Here is a 13,277-nt window from a genome sequence, read left to right on the forward strand (position 1 = left end):
ACGACATCCTCCACGAAGAACTTTTCGAACTCCTTTGCCGAGTTAGTCTTAGTCGCTCGGGCTATGGTGAACTTGGTGAACTGGTCGGTAACGACCGCGATGTACTGGTAGCCTTTCGACTCGGTACGAGGTAAAGGTCCTTTGAAGTCCGCATAGATTCGGAACCATGGTTTACCGACCTCCATCTTCTGGAGTTTACCGGGTGGTTTGGTCCGAGGCTTGTTCACCAGGTTACACCGGGGGCAGTTATCCACGTAGTGGTGAATATCGGATAGCATCCGGTCCCGGAGTTGCAGTCTGCGTAACTCTTTGTTGGACTCCATCGGCTTTTCTTATTCATCCTCGGGTTTGCCTTGTGAACCCGGAGCCTCCGGTCCGATAACCTCGGTAGTCCGTACCTTTGCGGTTCCGACCCTCGACTCGCCTTGTGAGCCCGGATCGTCCGGTACGACTACGTTGATTACCCGTACATATGGGGTAGATAGGTCATTCCAGTCCGAGATGACCTTGCATCCGGGCAGCAGTGTTACTTTTGGAATGGGGCGACGCATATCTGTGGTCTGCCTTTACTCAGCTGCCCCTCGGAGAGACCTAATTTTAGCCTCATCCGTCCAGCCTCCGGGCTCGAGTATGAGGTCTGGGTGTTTTCGGCTCTTTTCCTTCATTTCATGTCTTTGTACCCGAAGGGACCTTATTTTGATCTCATCTTTGAAGTCCTCAAAGTTGGGTACCTGGTCCAATGCTTCATGGGGGTCGTTATCGTCGGGTCGTTCAAGGGGCCACCGAGACAGAGCATCTGCGTTGTCGCAGAAAACTCCAGGTTTGTACTCGATGGTGATGTCCTTGCCTTGCAGAGCCAAAGCCCACCGTGTTAAGCGGGGGTTGATGCCGGGTCTATTGGACTCACAGCGCATCAGGTTTTGCAAGGCTCGATGATCCGTTCTTACGGTGAAGGGTCCGTGGTCAATGAAGTGTTTGAACTTCTGGACGGCCCAAACTACGGCTAGGCATTCCCATTCGGTGACTCCGTAGTTCTTTTCGGCTCCGTGGAGAACTCGGCTGGCAAATGCTACGGGGTGTCCTTCTTGCGACAGCACCGCGCCAAGTCCGGCTCCACTGGCATCGCATTTGATTACCGTCTTCTTGGTCGGGTCGAACTTTGCGAGTACCGGGGCTGTAGTTAGAGCCTCTTTGATACCGTTGAACTCCGCTGTATGGTCGTCCGTCCAGTCTGTCCGGATGGAATTAGTCTTCCGAAGGAGTTCATACATCTTCGATGTCCGTTGGGCATAATTACGGATGAATTTCCGGTAGTAGTTGGCCAACCCGAGGAACGACCGCAATTAGCGTTCTGTTCGCGGGGGTTGGTGTTGTGCAATAGCCGCTACTTTTTCGTCATCGGTCTGGACTCCGGCTTTGCTAAGGACATGTCCGAGGAAGGGTAACTTGTCCGTTCCAACCTCGCATTTCGAGGGTTTAATGGTGAACCCGGCCTCCGGTAGGCAGTCCAGGGTAGCTCGGAAAGCTTCTTTGAATTCTTCGAAGGCTACGCAAAACACCTTTCTTGCGGGCTTTTGCGGTTATCTTATCGACATGCATCTGGAAGGTTGCGGGTCCGTTACAGACTCCGAACGGCATCCGGTTAAACCTGTACATGCCTTTTGGCGTAACGAAGGTGGTCATGTCCTTCGAGGCTTCGTCCATTGGGATCTGCCAAAAACCGGATTGGCAATCCACCTTGCCGTAGTATTCCATCCCGGCGCACTTGTCCAGTAGCTCATCCGGGTTTGGGAAAGGGTAGTTGTTCTTCTTGGTTACTGCGTTCAACTTGATGTAGTTGATGCAGAACCTGGTTCCGACGGAGCCGTCCGGGTTCTTCTTGGCTGCCAGGACCACGGGGAAGCTCCATGCTGCGTCGGAGGGTTCAATCACTCCTTGGTCCAGCATCTCTTGGACGTGCTTGGAGATGAACTCACGACCCTTCCAACTGGTTCTAGTTGGGTTCATTTTTATAGGCTTTGCACCTTGGACGTCGATGACGTGGGTGACTCCCTTGACGTCACCGTAGGGTCGTTTTGAGGTTGGAAAGACGAGCCGATACTCCCATGCGATGTCCCGTAGAACTTGTCGCTGCTCATCGGTTAAGTTCTCACCGAGCTTCATGGAGTTGATGGCTTTCTTTTGTTCTTCGACGGTTACCGGGTTTTCGTCACCTTCTTGGGTAAGTCTGACCCGGGCCTTTCGATCATCCGTCATATGTTCGTACGGCTCGACCCGGCCCATTGGGGTTCCTTTCCGGATGGTTATGTCCTTATTAGTATGGTTTGCCACAAGGATGGTGAACTTCTTCCCGTCATGTGGGGTCGGACCATCCTTCATCTCGATACCTTCCGCTAAGGCTTCCTCCGAGCCGAGGTACATTAGGTACTTGTTCTTAGCGGGGTCAACTTCTATGTCGAGGGTTACCGTAACTTCGACGATAGCTCTGGGTAGTAGCTGGACCTTCTGTTGGGTCCGTACCGTAGTGGCGTCATATTGTGTCGTCCTCGGTAAACTGTATGGCCGGTCTCCATGTTGTGAGACTCGGGCTACTCCCATCGGGATTTCCCATTCAATCCCTTCATTGTCGGGTTCGAACTCGTAGTTGTCACTGTAGTGCATGTATCCGATCTTCGCACCCCTTCGGAGTACCTGGTTATACTCGGTCACGTTCTGGACCTTGATCCATGCGGTGTCGCAGGTTGGTCGGATCTCAATCGTGTCTTCGATCGGCCGAACTCCGGAGTGCTTCCGCCGGAAGGATTCGAAATGGATATCCCGGTGAGGGGCCATGCTCTTAAGGGTTCGCACCAGTACGGCACAGGTTGAGAAGGGTGGTAGGGGACACTTGTTCTCAACGAACACGGGCTGTCGGTCTTCGTCCTTATCCTCGGTATGGAGCTGAAGACGATTGACGGTTGGGCCTGTAGCTATTGGCTTCGGCCTCCGTACTCGTTTCCATGGGTTATAGACGGTCTTCTCGGACTTAGTCTGTCGTACCGAGGCTGCCTTCGGTTTAACCGGGGCTCCATCTGGACTTGTATTTTTATCGGGTTCAATCGGGTTACCTCCGACGAGTGTCGCCTGTTGGGCAATCTGTTCGTCGTCGGTCTGAGATACCCGTTGTCCCGCCACACGGACGTCGTACGTGGGACTACCTTCCGAGGATTCAGCTTCGGAGGTGTTAGGGTCCTGTTCCAGGCCCGTATCACTAGACGTAGCCGAGGTTACTGGGCTGTCAGCCGGGTGAGAAACCGTAATTGCGGTTAACTCAGCCCGTTGTTGGCCCGAGCCTTCATTCTGGGGTTGCTGGGCTCCTTTTGAAGGTTCGTTGCCGGACGATCCACCTTTTGAGGGTTCGTCCGGGGGTGTATCGATTCCTACCCATCGAACTGAAGGGTCGAAGCCGATATCATTATCGTCGTCGTCATCAGAGGTATCCGATGAGTTGTTATCTGAAGGGTCGGATGGCTCATTATCGGAGTCAGTGTCCGGTGAGTCACTTGTGCTTTGTACATCCGAGGCTTCCGAGTCCCAATCTCCGAATTCGTCGGCTTCGCCTTCCTCCGCTGTTCCGGCGGATGGTCCAAGTAGACCGTCAGTAACCCTAATTGAGGTCTGCTGAGTCGGTCCTTCCCACCTTCCCGGTTCGGGAGGTCCAGGGGATGGTGGCCTACCATGCTCCCAGACTTCTTCATTCCGAGTTCTGAGGGCTTGGACGATCGCTCCGTTATTTTCGTGGCAGATCGGGCATTCCAGGGCCATATATTCTTGATCCGGGGCTTGTGCCCGTGTATTAGCTAGGCGGCCCTCATTTTGTGGGTGCACAGCCTCGGCTAGCCTTACTTTCTTGGCCTGGTGCCAGTTACAAGGCTCGATCGGAGGTTCAGAGTGCGGCACGACCCTAGTTATACGGGTGTCTTCGCCGTATCGACTCCAAAAGGTGGCAGTATCCAGGGTACCGAAGTGGTAAGGGTCCCGAAAGTGCCACATAAGGCGTCGGCCCAATTCATGGGACTGGATTTCCAGTACCGCCGGTGTGGGGAGCTGGTGTTCCACATATTGTGCGTGGAGTACAATCCGCTCCTCTTCCCACTCGATGATTTCTTCTTCTAAGGCCTCCGTTAGGTTGATTACCTCTTGGCATTCCTCCCTTGCGGCTCGGATCTGATCATCCGTCCTTGCGCCGACTCGATCAAGTGCGAGTCTTATACCGACTGTTCGGGTTTCAAGGAGGTGTCGAATGCCGGAGAACCAGGTTCGGTACCTTTGGTTAAGTATACCAGAGGCCGGTGCCTCTGGTATCGGGATAGACTTCAGTATCCCTCGGACTGGTTCCAATCGGGTCGTCCGTACTTTCGCCAAGTATTGTTCGATGGCGTTATGGATCTGCAGCTCCGTTACGAGGCTTCGTTCGGTATCCGAGCATTGCGGACAGATCGGGGGTCCGGCGTTCATCGGGTGATCAAGCCGATTTATCCGAGCCTCATTCGCTGCCGTGCCCGATGCCTCTGGTATCGGGATAGGCTGCACTACACCCGAAGATGGGTTCCGCTGACCCTCGTTGGGGGTCGTTGGCGCCCGGGTGAAGACAAACTTGGAGTGCAGGTAGTCGCATCCAAGAAGTACAGGGACGTCCGAGTTATTGGGTTGGACGTGGAAGGTATGGGGACTGGTGAATCCTTGCAAGGTTACCGGTACGGTACAGCAATGGGTTACCATAAAGGCGACTTGTCCGCCGACACCAAGTATTTTGGTGAAGTACCCCAGGGATTCAAGTTTGAGATTGTTGGTCCGGCAGAAACGCTCCTCTATTAGGGATGTTTCGGCTCCGGTGTCCAACATGGCCGTGGTTGTGACCGGTCCAATTTGAACTTCATGTGTCCATGCCCGGACCACCTTCGGTCGTTCGGTGGACTGTTGGATCGTTACCTCTCGGATGGTCACTTCGACCAGAATTAAAATTGTCGTTGGTCCGCCGGGGACACTATTGGTGTCCGCGCGCGGCGGTAATAAGATTCTGTCCAACCTCGGTAGGTCAACTCCGTCTTGTGGGTTGACCTCCGAGGGTCGGTGTGGACTTAGTCGTTCTGCCGGGGCTGGTAAGCCTGGTAGCCCAGATGGAACTTCCTTAAACGAGTGACTCGCTTCCGGACGGTTAGCTACTCCGTCCATCAACGATTCGGCGGTTTCCACCGGGTATATCCGGCTTGCTATTCGTTCTTCCATGGATGGTTGACCCTCTCGTAAGGTTGAGAGGTTGTATTGCATGTTAAAGAACGTCCGCGATCCGGTTACAGTTCGTGCCGGTTGTCGCTGGAAGAGGTCCGCTTCCTGCTGCAGACAGTAGGCGGGTACCTGTGCCCCCAAAGGTACTGCTTCCCAGTCTTCGAAGTACTCCGTTACTTCGTCGGTCGGAGCCTCCGGCCGTCTACCTGGTTGGCCTACCAAGGACGGTTCAGGCGTCATTCTGACGTCCTGCGAGGTTGCGGGTCGGCGTCCCGATTCTCCGCTGAGCCCGTGGCTCGTAATGCCTAATTGGGCACCGAGCCGTCCGGGCAGCCTGGTGACGTTTCTCGTCCCGGCTTGTCGGGTCCGGTTTCTCCGGCCGACATCCCCGGCTTCACCTTCTGGGCCTGGGGGTCCGGGCACGTTCTCTGTCCCAGCTGCCGATCGGATCCAAGTTCCTTGGCCGATCCTCCCAGGTACCTGTTCTGGTCCGGGAGCCGCATTATCGGCGTGGCGAGGTTCGGGTCGATTCTCCGAGTATCCGAACCGGGGATGTTCGGCGCCGAGTTGGGCTGCCGTCCCCGCCGCTAAAATTCTAGCGGACTCGCTGACCGTTGCGGAGGCTAAGTCCTCGTTGAGGTTCCGAGTTGTGTCCAAAGGGTTATTCCGGTAAGTAGGGTTATCCTTATCCGGTGGTTCTGTTGGATGGCAGAGGTCGAATGAGTCACCGGAGCTCATCGACCTTAGGCGTTTCCCTGGGATGTACCCGGGACAGGCCCGCCAACTGCCGGTTGGTATCCGCCCGGGCCCCTATTGGGGGCCGGGGACGGCGGCAGTTGCGGCCGTTGGGCTGGGGGCGGGTTTGCCAATGGGGGTCGACCACCATTCTCGGGGTTCCCTCCGTTTCCCTGGCCAGGCTGCCGGTTAGGGCTGCCTTGGCCGCCGAATCCGCCGGCATTCTGCTGACGGGGGCGCGAAGGCGGTACGATGTTCGGGTAGTTCTGATTTGCCGAGCCTAATGGCCATCCATTATCGTACCGGTACCTCCAGTCCATGTACCATCTCCGGTTTGGGTTGTCTTCCAGCCGGAGGTTGGCGTAGCCACAACTCGCTTGGTTGTGGTTGCCCCATAGGCAGTGACCACAGGAAAATATTCCGTCCTGGGTCCACTGGAAGAACTTGGCTTCCATCCGATCGACGTAGGTTGCCTGCTGGCGAGCCTCCTGCTGTGGTGTCCGAGGCTGCCGTTGCACATTCTGGGGCTGGCCGCCTCCACCCGCGCGGTTGCCGAAGTTTCCGCGGCCGCGATTCCCGCCGCCACGTCTTCCGCCGGAGCCACCATATTGTGAGGCTCCTCCGCGTCCATATCCGCCTCCGAAGCCATACCCCTGGTTCTGAGGTTGGCCGTAGCCGGAGTTCTGGCCATAGCCCTGTTGGGGCTGGCCATAGCCGGGGCTCCGAGGCTGGCTTTAGCCTGTTGGGGCTGGCCATAGCCGGAGTAACCCTGGCTCTGTGGTTGGCCGTAGCCGGGGCTCCGAGGCTGACTCGGTTGGCCGCTATTTCCATAGGCTGGCGGCGTGACCATGGTCCCTGTTGGGGCTCGGTTCAGGTTCATCGCCGCCATTGCCGCCCAAGTCTGTTCGATCTGACCACGGGCTTGAGGGGGAGGTGTCGCCGGAGGGCTCTGTCGGTGGAGCCCCGGTTGCACGTTCTGGTAACCTGGCGAGTTGGGTTGGATGTATCCGGGAGCCGGTTGAGTCACAGGAACTGGAGTTGCCGTCCTGACAGTGATGTAGTTGGTGGAATTGCCACCTTTAACTACCTGGTACATCGGCTTTCCCCGGGTGAAGTCCCGTACATAGTCCCGGAACTCACGCGTCGTCTTCGGCATTCGGACGTTCAGAGCTGCCTGAAGGATTGGCTCCGTGACGTTCGTCCGCAGGCAGAATACCGCCAATTCATCGGTGAGGTTGCCTCGTTGTTTGAGGTTATTATGGCGTCATAGTACTGCTCGGGGGTCTCTTGCCCCAGCATGTACTTTCTGGTGGTGATGTCCGCCACCGCTGTGACCTGCTTGTCCGGGTCCATGAACCGGGCGCAAATTGCTGCAGCCAGTAGTCGACTGTCCATCCGTTTTCTTCGGGTTCCAGAGTTGACTGGTTCTGGTACCATTCCAGGGCTTGTCCAGTAAGGGCGCCCTCTAACTCCGTCATAAAGGCTACGTCCGTCATTGCGACGCCGTCAGCCTCCGAGCGATAGATTCGCCGGATCTTTGTGATCCAGCCTTCCACCTTGGCCCCGTCGCCGTTGAACTTCGGCAACTCTGCCCGATTCTTCCGAGCCAAGATCCGGTTGTTACGCTCTTCATATCGGCGCCGGCATTCCTCGTAGCCTTCCTGTCGGGCTTGAGCAATGTCTTGCTCATCGGGTGGTGGGGTCTGGCGCTGTTGAACCGCCGGCATCGCCTGTTGGGCTACCGGAGGATTCCAGGCCACTGGGTAGGCCGCTTGCTGGTTCTGCGCAGCCGGGGCGGGTTGAGGTGGGTAGGGTTGTGGTTGGGGTTGAGGGTATGGGTAACCAGGGGGTGCCGGCTGGGGCTGTCCAGGTCCAGGCGGAGGATTCTGCGCTCCATACCCCTGGTTCGGTGGCGGGTTTGGTGCCACATACCCAGGCATCCTCTGAAGGACTCTGTTGTGGTCAAGCCACATCCCCGGTGGTATAACCACATATTGGTCAGCCTGGGGCACCGGACCTATTGGGTCCATAATGCCTTGCCGAGGCTGATAGGGTCCGTTGCCAACAGCGCCAGGGCCAACCAGACCTTTTGGGTCACGGTTTGGCCGAGGCTGCTGTGGTGCGTTATCCGGATATCCGGGGCGTACCGGGTCAGCCCAATTGCGCTGCCCTGCCGATACAGGTTGAACTTCGATCCTCGGCGGGTACGTGTTCTGGGAGCCCGAACGTTGTCGGTCCCGGTTGGAATTCCCCGAATTAGGCTGTGAGCCTCCCGCCGAAGCGTTTGTCGGCGGTCGGAGTCCCATGCCAGATCCGTTTACCGGGGCTCGGGGGTTCGAGCCTCGGGGCTGGTCCTGTCCGGTTGAAGTCGATGCTACGGGCCTAGTGCCGGTTGAGAACATCGTTGTTATAGATGTTCCTCCGTAGGCCGTAGTCGTTGTGGTAGTTGATTGGGTCGGTGCATTGGGGGTAGCCGTCGAAGTGTTTCGTTCCGGCTCCGGGGCTGTCGGTACCAACGGCGGCCTCGGTGTAGGTCCAACCGAAGGTTCATTCCGAAGCATTCCGACCTGATAGATTTGACTTTCGAGAGCCCCCGTTTGACCTGTTGGGTTTAGCAGGGGGTTGTCTCGACGCAGGTAGTCATCAATCTGCTGACATTTATCCTGCTCTTGGGTAGTCCGGTAGGACGGGGGTTGCTCGGTCATGGAGTCCTCGAGGTAGGTCTTTTCCTCCTTAAGGCACGCGACTTCGATGTCCAGGTCTTCTCGTTCCTGGACCAGCTGATTGTACTTGTCGCACAAACCGGTGTATTTGTTGGTTACGTCCGTGGTGAAGTCGTAAAGTTCCTGTTGGTACTTTAGGAGACAGTCTTTATCCATCTCCCATTGGGTTTTCTCGGACTCGAGTTGTGTGATCCGGGCTCGTTGAGCCTCAATGACCGCGAGATTTTCGACGCGAGCCTGTTCGAACCGGGCTGTTTCATTCTGAAGATGGGTGGTGAGGGCGAGGATCTGCTGGCCAAGTTGGGCCTGGCATAGCCGAAGGTCTACGGCTATACCCTCCGGGTCGTTCTGGTTCAGCCGGAGGTTCTCCTAAGCTGTCCGGAGGAAGTCGAGTTCCGAATTTAGTTCATCGATCTCCCCCTCCAGGCCGATGATGCCCTGCTTAAGGTGATGGTTCTCCTCGCGGTACTCCACCCGGTCGAACATCTTGTGGAGTTCCGCCGAGCCAGCCTCGGAGTAGCCGAGGGCCTGTAACCGCTGCTCCAAGTCTTGGCGCAGGGTGGCCACTTCGGCCCGAGACTGCTCCAGCATGTCCCGGAGTCTAGTGACTTCGGCTTGTTCATGACGGCAGGGCTCCTCAGTTACTTGCACTTGGGCCTCTAACCGTTCGATCTCCTGGGTAAGGTCGTCAATGACGGTGTTCGCACGTTCAAGTTCGTCAGTGAGCCTCTTGCGCTCCTGCTTGTGCGATGCTGCCGTCTGGGACAAGACGTTCTCCGTCGATTCGACGATGTTTGTTCGGCCAAGAGCTGGTTTTGCAGCTCGTATATCCGTTGACGGAGGACCTGTGGGTTGTCGATCTTCTCCGGTGGGGTCTTGGTCAGGTACCGTCGGAGTGCATAGTTCGAGGCTCCGATGTGTGAGCCTGGATGTTGCTTCGGTGACGGAAACCTGAAGCCCTTTCTGCTGTCCGGACGCTCGGTCACCTTATTGGGTAACACGGTTGCGTCGAAGACATCGTCGGTCGGTGATGGAGTCTTATCAGCCCCGAGGTTCGAGGGTTCGAACATCGGTGGTGTGGCCGGAAGGTCCGAGGTTGGCTTCGCGACCTTCGGTGAAGCCGATTTCGACTTCAGCTGTGAGTGCAGGCTTCAATCCGGCTGGCTCGGGCTGGCGTAGGTTCACTGCCGGGGGTTTTGGGTTTCGGGGATGACGGTCCGCCAGCCGAGGTTAAGTTAACCTCGGTAACCGAACCCTCAACCTCGCCCGTGGAGGTTGCAACCGACGAAATCCGGAATTTGACCGGGGAAACGGCTTTTTTAGCCGAGGAAGTGGGGGTTGCCGGCCGGGTCTTGGGTGTTCCAACCTGTTGGGTCGGAGTCCGGGCCCCGGTGTTGGGGGTCCGAGCCTCGGTGTCCGAGGCTCGAGCCTCGGTGTTCGAGGTTCTAGCCGACTGCAACCTTCCCGTTGAAGATTTTGAAGTCCCCGAGGTCGGCTTCGATGAGTTCGAAGTCCGAGTTGGAGTCCCGGTAAGAGTCCTCGGGTCCGGTGTGGTCGCTTTCGGAGTCCCCGAAGGTCGCTTCGGGTCCGGCGACGTCGATTTCCGGTTGTTGTCCGAAGATTTTGGGTTGTTGCCCGTTGGTTTGGGGCTTTGAGCCAGGGTCAGTGGGGACTTAGTCGGTGAACCCGCCTTGTAAGTCACCCCCCGAGTCGGTGATGCCGGACCCTTCATTTGGCTCGGGCTCATCTGGCCTTGCCTCGGTTTCGGTCCAGCCATGCCGCCCTGTTGGGGCTGCACAGGGTCACCCATGTCTGGTGACACCTCGGAGCTACTTAGCGCCGGGCTCGAGGCTCCATGGTCCGGGGTGATGGCCGGAAAGAAGACTGGCGAGGCACCTGTTGGGTGCACAAGTCCAGCCGCAGGCTCGGAGTTCGCAATTTGACCTATTGGGTCATGCAGAACTTCCGGCTCAGCCTGTGGTAGCTCGAGGAACGTCCGGTCGTGTGCGTCTCGAAGCTATCCTCCGGCGATTGGGTGGAGTCGTTCGCAAGGATCCGCGCATCTCGCTTCTCCTTGGCCGATTTGGTCGACTGGTTGGATTTGCCGGACTTACTCGATTGGTTGGAGTCCGACGAGTGAGGGTCGCTACCCGGGCCTGCATGGCGGAAGGTGTATCCGCCTGCATAGTCACGTCGGGCGTAGCCTTGGTCGAACTTCCGTTCGTACGGATTCTCTCGACCGGACATCTTCGGTGGTAGCTCTATGGGAGCTGTGAAGTAGCCTCCGGGTTGTCCCTTCGGCCAAAAAGTCAGACTATCCCTATTGGGGACTTGTCCGAAGCTGATGAGGCTTTTTGCCTGTTGAAGGTCCGAGGGCCCGGTGGGGGGGCTAAGGTCCGGTGGGGTGGCAGAGGTCCGGTGGGGTGAGGGGTGATGGTGTGGGTGGGCTTGTACTACTTGCAACTCAGTACTGTTGTCAATACAGGATACAGCTTACGTACGTCCTATACTACAGCACTGACCGCTATGACGTCACACACCGTTAAGTGGTCTTGCGGATTACTGCCTACGTCACGATTCTGCGCGCCGCGTGCAAAATTCCAAAAAACAGTGACTCACTACGGACTTATAACATAGGGAATCTCCCCGTTATCCTGATTGGTCGGATTTTAATATGGTAAATCGGCCGTCGTGGCGTCACAATTATTTTAAATTTTGAATTAATTATTTTTCCACTTTAGAAAAATTCCGAAAAATGAAGAAAAATTCAAGAAAAATTTTTTAGCCGGCCAAGAATTAGTTTAGCCGGGGGAAATTAGTTCCCTTAATTTTCTAGAGGTTCAGAAAGGTTGATAACCGAGGCTCAGAGGGTCTACACCGAGGCTCGAGGGTCCGGCCTAGTAAGGCTGGCTAACCCTATTTTTACCCGTAAAAAGATGTTTTAAGCCCGTTTTATCCGGGTGAAAATAAGTTTTAGCCGGCCAAATTACTTTTGGTCCGGTGAAAGATGAAAATGCCCTGCTATATCGGGTCTTTAGAGGCTCTACGAGGCTTACCGAGGGTCAGTCGACCCTATTTACCGGGTAAATCCACGTGAGTCCGCTTGTTGATCCGGTAAATCCCGCGCTGTTAAAGTTGCGGGTGCCACTTAAGGCAAAGGCGACCCCGATTGTTGAGGTTGGGAGGGTCCGCGAGGGTCCGCTGGGTCCGTGCCGTCCGTTCCGTCCGGGGATCCGCGGTTACCGCTAATCAACCCGGGCAAAGTCCGTCCGAGGGTTGTCTCTGCGAGGAACGTTCCGTCCACGCGTAAGAAGAGGGTCTGCCGAGGCTTTCTGCTCGCAAGAGAGAGAAAAGAGACCAGACCGTTCTGGCTGGCGGCGATCAGATGGGGATGGGAACCGTTGGTTCTCCCCTGTCTTCACGTCGGCCGTTACGGATGTAAGTCTACACCGTGGTCTTAAAGGGTCCGTTGAAGGAAAAACTCAACGATATGCTATCATGTGACAGCTGGCGAACAAAGGCTCACGATAGTGAGAGAAGGCTTTATTGTGATAGCAATAAAGTACAGAAAACCCAAACACAAAGGCTCGATGTGAGCTGTAACATGTAAATCACCGAATGTCAGCTAGTGAATCCAAAATGAACGGCACATCGAGCCGTAACATGGGAAAAGCCTATGCGGCATACTGGGCAGATCCAACACGAGCGAACGAACGCTGATAGGCCGAGATGTGGAAAGGAGGCGTGGCTCCGCCTACATCGAGGCCGGTGATTGGCCGAGACGTAAGGCTGGGCGGAAAGCTGCCTGAGTCGAGGCCGATCTAGCGCTCGACAGCGAGTGCGACTCGGTGTGAGTCAGCACACCGGAAGCGGGACTGTCGCTGGCTGCCTGCTCGTAGGCTGCCATAGCGACTGGCCCAACAAAAGCCCCCCCCCCCCCAAAATACAAGCCCCCCCCCCGTAATTAGAGCCCACCCCCAAGGTTGTTTGAAAGTTATAAGCCCCCCCCCCCCTCCCGAAATAGAGGCCCATGGGCTTAATTAAATACCGTAAAGCCCATATTAAAAAATGCCAAAAGCTGGTTTGAAAAATTGAAGCCCCCCCCCCCCTAAATACAAGCCCATGCCCGTAATTGGAGCCCACCCCGTGGGTCATTTGAAATATTTGTAACCCTGGGCTTCTAATTCGATAATTACGGTAGATTAAATTTACTTTTGTGAGATTAATCTTGGAAAAAGTTTAATTCACTTTTATTCATTTTATACCGTTGGGCAAACAATGCAATGTTTTCCGATGCTGAAATTGGACTCCATGCAGAAAGCTGGATCCCCGATCGAGGTGGGAATTACACCAATAACCTTAGTGCCCATCGACCGCAGATTTAAAATCCTGAGTTTTTCTAATAATGTTTAATAATCGCAGTACTATCTCAGAAACATTCATAGACTTATATGACGTAGCATATGCTTATTGGCGGGGCATAAATATATATCTATATAACATAGATAAATTCAGGGGCTTTTTTAGACAACACCCCACACGCCAATCGGT

The sequence above is a fragment of the Paramacrobiotus metropolitanus genome, unplaced genomic scaffold, assembly GCF_019649055.1.
Source record: "Paramacrobiotus metropolitanus isolate TYO unplaced genomic scaffold, Prichtersi_v1.0 Parri_scaffold0000047, whole genome shotgun sequence".
Classification (NCBI taxonomy): domain Eukaryota; kingdom Metazoa; phylum Tardigrada; class Eutardigrada; order Parachela; family Macrobiotidae; genus Paramacrobiotus; species Paramacrobiotus metropolitanus.